This window comes from Bactrocera tryoni, chromosome 2 (assembly GCF_016617805.1).
Source record: "Bactrocera tryoni isolate S06 chromosome 2, CSIRO_BtryS06_freeze2, whole genome shotgun sequence".
Taxonomy (NCBI): domain Eukaryota; kingdom Metazoa; phylum Arthropoda; class Insecta; order Diptera; family Tephritidae; genus Bactrocera; species Bactrocera tryoni.
Genome location: NC_052500.1, coordinates 53,440,044 through 53,448,316, shown reverse-complemented (window position 1 = coordinate 53,448,316; position 8,273 = coordinate 53,440,044).

The window sequence follows — 8,273 nt, the reverse complement described above, 5'->3', positions numbered from 1 at the left end:
ATTTCTAATTGCTGTCGCTGTTGAATCACCGCCGCATGTTTCTATCCATTTTACCGATATTTTTTTACTTTTTCGCACAATTTTTGGAAAGTGCTTCTATCTAAGCGAAAGTTTTCCTTAAATCTTGCTTCATCCATTGCAGGAATATCGTGCTCCCAAAATTTACCACTTCGGTACTTAAAATGCAAATTTTTTTATTTCAATCCCAAATAAAAATATTTATTTACTTACGAATTTCCAAACATTTCGTATGTGTGGCTGAGCGATTGCAATCCCAGTTCTTAAGCTTGCGTTACAATCAAAAATTGCTTTTACTTTCACTCTATTTTGTTTTAACTCATTTAGTAATAAACAGATTTTTTCGTTATATTCTTTTTGATTTTCTAAGAATAACAAAATTGCCATTAATAATCTCCTTTTATCCATTTCTATTTCGCTTTTTTTAATAAATAAACAAATTTCACAATCAGCTGTCGAAATTCACAAGTCTGCCGTCTGTCACCATAGAATTTCAATTCGCATTTGCGTTGCTTAAGGCGCATTAATTTTGCTCGTCTGTCAGGGCTATTAGACAACGACTACATGAGCTCTTGACTCTCAACAACAACTTGTGAACATCAACTAATATGAATTAAAAGATTGCTCAAACACGGTTCTATATTTCTCTCCGCGTAGTTCATATATTTGTCATATTTTATTGAATATAGAAAAAATTAAAATCATGTCAATCGGTCGCTCCGTTTCATAACGGGGCATCTCGACAGGATAGAATTTATAGAATACTAACTGTCAAACATATTGCTATTGCCATAGCCAAATCTGTATGTGAGCATTTGCTAGCATAATATAATCATTTGCGCAAAGGTGTAGGTGCTTTGAGCTCTTGAATAATTTATGTTATCACTTGCGAAATGACGTCGGATAGGTAGCTGATGGAACGCACGTTTTGAGCTTTTGAACTCCTTAAATCTTTTATGTGGAAAATAATAAAAAATGTAAATAATACAAATGTATTTCTGGGAAAAATAAGATAATAAGAAAAGGATAAAGATCCTTTTTTATACTCTCGCAACAAAGTTGCCAAAGAGAGTATTATAGTTTTGTTCACATAACGGTTGTTTGTAAGTCCTAAAACTAAAAGAGTCAGATATAGGGTTATATATACCAAAGTGATCAGGGTGACGAGTAGAGTCGAAATGTGGATGTCTGTCTGTCCGTCCGTCCGTCTGTCCGTCCGTCCGTGCAAGCTGTAACTTGAGTAAAAATTGAGATATCATGATGAAACTTGGTACACGTATTCCTTGGCTCCATAAGAAGGTTAAGTTCGAAGATGGGCAAAATCGGCCCACTGCCACGCCCACAAAATGGCGGAAACCGAAGACCTATAAAGTGTCATAACTAAGCCATAAATAAAGATATTAAAGTGAAATTTTGCACAGAGGATCGCATTAGGGAGGGGCATATTTGGAAGCAATTTTTTTCGAAAAGTGGGCGTGGCCCCGCCCCCTACAAAGTTTTTTGTACATATCTCGGAAACTACTATAGCTATGTCTACCGAACTCTACAGAGTCGTTTTCTTCAGGCATTTCCATATACAGTTGAAAAATGGAAGAAATCGGATAATAACCACGCCCACCTCCCATACAAAGGTTATGTTGAAAATCACTAAAAGTGCGTTAACCGACTAACAAAAACGTCAGAAACACTAAATTTTACGGAAGAAATGGCAGAAGGAAGCTGCACCCAGGCTTTTTTTTTAAATTGAAAATGGGCATGGCCTCGCCCACTTATGGACCAAAAACCATATCTCAGGAACTACTGTACCGATTTCAATGAAATGATAACATGTACGAAATATGGGTGAAATCGGTTAACAACCACGCCCTCTTCCAATATAACGCTATTTTGAATTCCATCTGATGCCTTTTCTGTATAATACGAGTATATACATTAGGACCCAATGGTGATAGCTGAATAAAACTTTACACAAATACGGTATTTGAAAAATATGTAAATTACGGATAGTGAAATCTCGATTATCACTTTATCATGCGAGAGTATAAAATGTTCGGTGACACCCGAACTTTGCCCTTCCTTACTTGTTACAAATGTATTTCTGAGAAAAATAAAATATTACGAAAAGGAGAAAGATCCTTCTTTTTACAAATGTATTTCTAAGAAAAATAAGAATTCATATTTTTGGACTTCTTCTTCTTAATTGGCGTAGACACCGCTTACGCGATTATAGCCGAACATATTTTTGGACTACTATATAATAATTGTGCTTAAGCATGCCTATATAAACAATGTAATATTTATTTTATATTCATTTGTGGTTTTGCGCGCAATAGATGAGCATTACTTACGCCTCCTTTACACTATTCGCGAAGTTAAACGTATTTCTCAAAGCAAAACAATGTCAGAAGTAAAAAACAAGAGACGGCAATACTGTGCGGTATACATTAAATTCGGATTCATTGAAAATCCCGCAAACAACTCCTCGCCTTTGTGTCTTCTATGTCTAAAAACATTTTCGAATGAAGCAATGAAGCCTTCAAGACTGCAAGATCATTTGAATAAAATGCATCCAGATAAGAGAGACATGAATGTAGCATATTTTCAAGACCTAGAGAAGAAGCATAATACTCAGCCAAGTGTAGCAAAACTATTTTCAGCGGCTGCTAAGCAAGATGACGACGGACTTCGAGCTTCGTACAATATCTCTTTGTTAATTGCTCAAAAAGGCAAACCACATAACATCGGAGAAGAGTTAATATTGCCAGCAATAAATGAAGTAATAACTACTGTGCTTCATAAACCGGCCGCAGATATTATCCGAAAAATTCCTTTGAGTAATAATTCTGTGCAAAGACGAATTGATGAAATGGCTGAAAACATTGAAGAATCATTGTGCGATCACCTGAGGACAAGCCAATTCTCAATTCAGCTCGATGAGTCCACTTTAGCAACTAATGAAGCATTGTTGTTGTCTTACGTGAGTTTTATTAAAGATGAGAAAATATGTGAAGAACTATTATTTGATAGAAATTTAGAGACCGATACAAAAGGCGAAACCATATTCAATATATTGGAAAAGCTTTGCGATGAGAAAGAAATTCCTTTGAAAAATATTATTTCAGTTGCTACGGATGGCGCTCCGGCTATGACAGGGTGCCATAAAGGCTTCATAGCGTACTTAAAAAATAAAATTCCAGATTTCCTTGGTGTACATTGCGTTATTCATAGACAACATTTAGTTGCTAGAAACTTAAGTGAAAAACTATTTCAATCACTGCAATATGTCATCAAAACAGTCAATAAAATCCGCAACAGCTCTTTGAATGATAGATTATTTCATCAGCTTTGTGTTACTAATGACGATTTCAACCGTTTGTTGTTTCATACTGAATTTCGTTGGCTATCAAGAGGCAATTGTCTGACTCGATTCACCAACCTGTTTGACTCTGTTATAGAGTTCTTGGAAACTAAAGATACAGAATTTCAAGACAAGCTCATAACATCAGGGAATGATATACCTTACATGACAGACCTGTATAAATTGTTCAACGACATGAATCTCCAACTGCAAGGCGATAAGCTAAATTTAATTAAAACTAAAAACGTCGTTGCTGCTTTCGCAGCCAAACTGCTTCTACACAAAAAGAATCGGGGCAGACGTGAGTTTTACAATTTTCCGAATTTATCAGTATCATGCAGTAACGACGAATTGTTTGTCTACTGCCAACATTTGGAAAACCTCCACATTGACTTCACCGAACGATACCAGGACATTTTGAACTTGGAAATACCAGACTGGGTGTTGGATCCGTTTTCAAATGTCAACACAGTAATGTCACCTCAGCTGGAAGAAGAACGTATAGAATTGACAACAAACGAGGAAATTAAAATCAAGTTCAAAAATGGTTACCAAGAATTTCGGCTACAAAAACTGATCCCGCAATTGTACCCTGGATTGTGGTCAATCGTTCAACGATTCTTGATAGCATTCCCATCGTCATATTTGTGTGAACGTGGATTTAGTGCTGTGACAACACTGCTTACTAAAAATAGAAATCGTTTGCTTGTTACCGAACGTGGCGACTTTCTGTTCTTGACTGTTCTTGAGTAAATTGGAACCTGATATTAACAAACTTATTAAACAGCAGCAAATTCATCCTTCACATTAGTTTTTATACATATATGGATCGATTATTTTAGTTTTATTTTTAATAAAATATTCTCTGTTTTAATACTATAAAGTTGTGTTTCAATAATCATTCTTATTGGCAGGACCTAAGCGCCGTTGTATGTTACTTACTACGCTCAGGTTTCAAGTTGCGGGTTATAGTAAAAGTTTCGTTTAGAATTCTCCGTTAATATACATATATAGGTCACAATAATTAATTAATTTAATTTGAAGTTATAGTGGTTTTTAAATAGGTGAAAAAATGGGGGCGTTAAAAAATATTTATTTTCAAAGTGGGCGGTAGACAAAATAAGTTTGGGAACCACTGACGTATGTCGTCATGCCAGATTACGATAGAAGCGCTACGATCACGTATGTCATAATACGAAATACAGGCTTTGCAAAGCTTCCAACTCTTGATTCTGCGAATTTCATCCAAAGTCGCACCACTGTCTTTCAGGTCCATGTGATTCGGTATCCACCTGCCTTAGTTCCCCTGTAGCACCATTTACTAATCAACTCGTGCTTATGTATGTTGACTTGTAACATATATATTATTTAATCGATGTTTTAAGCTGCAATGTATGAGGTATTCCCTGTGTTTCTGTTGGCTTGAAATCCTTCACAGCTTCTAATATGTTTGCCCTGCTGCGTTCTGCTAAGGCACTTGACTTAATTGTATCCTTCGCAGTCGAAATAAACTCGTCGGTCATCGTGTTCGCCAGTTTTGTTGTATTAAAATTATTTGCTTCAGCATTTGAATAAAAGAAATGGATTGCTTCGTTGGGTCTCTCGTTAGAGGTCTTTTATCTACACATATCTTTTATGGTATTGTGTCTTATTTCCCTCTGACATGTTGTTTAAAGCGATGGCAAATTCTTGATCTTTACGCTGACGCATTATTTCGGTAAGCTCAAAGTATCGAAATTGATCCCAAAGCGGGGTTCCTGTAATTGCACTGTAATGATCATTGCCATTCGGCGCAAATATCCATCGATCTCCTACTGGTGGCAACGGTTTTAAGTCATCAAACACGATATTTGGAATGCCTCCAAAGTAAGATCTGCTCCTAAAAATTTGCTTTAGCCTACAATCTAAATACGCAAACATCTTTGCTCCAACCATTGAAATTTCATCAATTATTATAAGCCTAATATCTATGAGATTAGCATGAATAGTGTTCAATGTGTCACTATTGAGGGGTCGAAGATCGGTGGAGGACTGGTTGACGGGGTGTGAAAAAACGGAATGACGTGTTAGACCTCTAATTCCTAATGCTGCTTTGCCAGTGGGTGCACCTTGGCTGTTTCGGTATTAGCTCCTGGTACACTGTTAGCGCGCAATGTCAACGACTGATATACATATACTAAGTTGTTATAAGCCGGGTTTTGCCCACTCCAACACCACCTCCGACATACTCGTAGAAGATTACTTCTTACTGACATTGTGCATTACATGAGCAAAATATTCCCTCTGCTTGTTGTTAAGTGATTGTACCATTGCCAGTAAATCTCATTCTAATATTAGAGGTGGTAGTTTAATTAATCGAACCGCCTCTTCCACATTATTGTTGTCCTCGTAAAAAACAGCTAGAGCTCTGAATTCGGGATCCAAAAGTTGAGAGGCAGCTCTATCATCAGCTATTTCTTCCGCTGAAACATGCGGGTTTTCCAGAATCCGTTCAAGCTCGTTGGATAAAAATTTGCCATATTTGAGCTTACTCTGCTCAATTTGCTATTTGTGTGCGTTGCAAACACTCTGGACATCATTACTTAAGAGCTCGGCCTCCTCATTTCTCCATGGGTGACACATCATGGCAGTTCTCTGAAGAAATCAACTCTTGAATTTTCAACGCTAAAACGTTTCCAGCGCAGAATAAGTGCTTGCTTCCTTTTCCTTAAAAATCCTGATCCATATTTTAATGCCATTGGAGGTGCAGCTGTCATGTCATCCGCGTATTCTACCTCATTGTAGTCTTCATTATTAAAAGAAATATTCCTACTTGTTTTGGAAAATCTGAACCATGCTGCATAATCTGCTAAGCATAGTTCTTCCAATTGATCGGGCCTTTGAGAGTAGTGCTCCAGTACACTGGGTACATACTATATATGTCCGTAGAATTCTCCTGTAACGCATCCAATTCACGCCTGGGCTTTAGCATCCTTACTCAATTATTTGGATGTGATGTATTTATAAATATCTCCCCATTACTCGCTTCCGATAAATGCAGTCCCAAAATATTATAAGCTGCTTCTTGAGCCGGTATTTCCGAACCGTTTACAAATTTGTTTCCGATGTGCTGCAGTTTTCTTTTAATGGAGAAATTCTCAGCATTTATTTCCTCCATGGCTTGTCTCAGTAGTGTTAATACCCCTCTATTGGATTTATTTATGTAATTAATTATATAGCTGCAGCAAGCGTTGGCGTCCAAAATGAATTGAATATCCATACTTGCTCTTGCTAGACTCATCCGCCAAAAAATTTTCAAAGCAGTTCAACCGTATTGTTTTTTCTTCTGCGAGATCCATCAGAGTTAATAGTTCCTGTATTTTTAGAAATTGAATTTTGTGTTGCCAATACCTACCTTATTCTCCAAGGGGAAAAGAATTTCTGTCCGCGGCATCGGCGGATATGGCATGTTGAATCGGCACACTTGTTTTCCATGCAGGTCTCTTAGGCAAGCTCGACCATGTCTGTGTTTTTGGTACTGAATAAATTCCTATAAGTTCAAATCATCCCCAACAGTCGTAATGTGTCGGTCGATGAAGGTTCCATCTTCAGTTGTATTGATGATTCCATCACTTTCCAATTGCGGTGCATCGCTTAACCAGAACATGCCATGACAATGTAGAGATTCCCTATGCTGAAATTCAATTCTGTAATAATAACGGACTACTAAATGTACTCCAAACAGTCCGTTTTGTAACAATTTCAGCATTTGGCGGAATCGATTATTGAAATATCTGGAACATGTAACTGGATCTGTCCTTATCAGTCTTGCCTTTTCAGAACTTGATAGGGCACTGGCCTCTTCTTCCGAAATGTCGACTTTATCTACTACTTTCTTTAATATGACCAACAGCTCCGGCCATTTTGTCTCTGCAGCTGACATTGTTAAACTTTTTTCTGTTCAGCCTCCCAATGTGCAGGAGAGGATCGAAGTCCTTTAAGTATATGATAGCCGTCATCATGCTGGATAAGGTTGCTGACAAAGTTTTCATCCCTCACATTTGCAGCAGTTAAATTTCTTGATCCAGATTTGTCTGGAGGATAATAGAAATAGCATTTTTGATGCGCTCCAACTCGTAGAACTTATAAATATACAAAAGCACGCCCACACGCACGCAACGTCGATCATAGCGCATAGCGTCATATTTCAGATTGCGCAATTTTGCTATAAGTTGTCGTGGATGTCCTATTCTTTCCACAGTAAATTGTTGGATACTGAGCATCATCGTCGGTATAACGTCCCTTGGGCATCTACCTTGCCCTGGTGCCATTGCAACCCTTTCAATCGTTCCGTTTTCAACGAGTTCGTTCTCCATCAAAGTTTACTGGCCACCTGGATTTAATACCTCTTCCATTTCCTGAACATTTTCCTGACGGGCATTAAGCAGGTCTCTTGCTGCTGCCTCATCTGCAGGATCCGCAATAAATGGCATAGTTTTTTCGTTCCCTACATTTGCCAGCAAATCACTTGACATTTGAATGTTGTGCTTGACGTAGAGCTCTGTACCCAACAGATAATAAAGAAGGGCTAAGTTTGGGTATAAGCTGATTCATGGGCTTGATTATGGTATAGCACACATTTGTTCATCAATAACCAATCTATGGTGACAGAACCATGTGTTTTTTCCTAAATAATTGTTAGCAAGCCTTATCATGGAATATCTATCATGTTCAAAAAGATCCCGGGGTATATGTTTCCCATTATTTTTAAAATGGTGGCATCTGCGGATGGTCTCAAATCTGTTGCTTGTTATTAGTTTTTTTATTGGTTCAAAACCAACTTTATCTGCCCAATAGAAGCCCACGTTATGATATTTCATCACTGACATGGATAAAAAAATAGCTACGAATTTCCTCA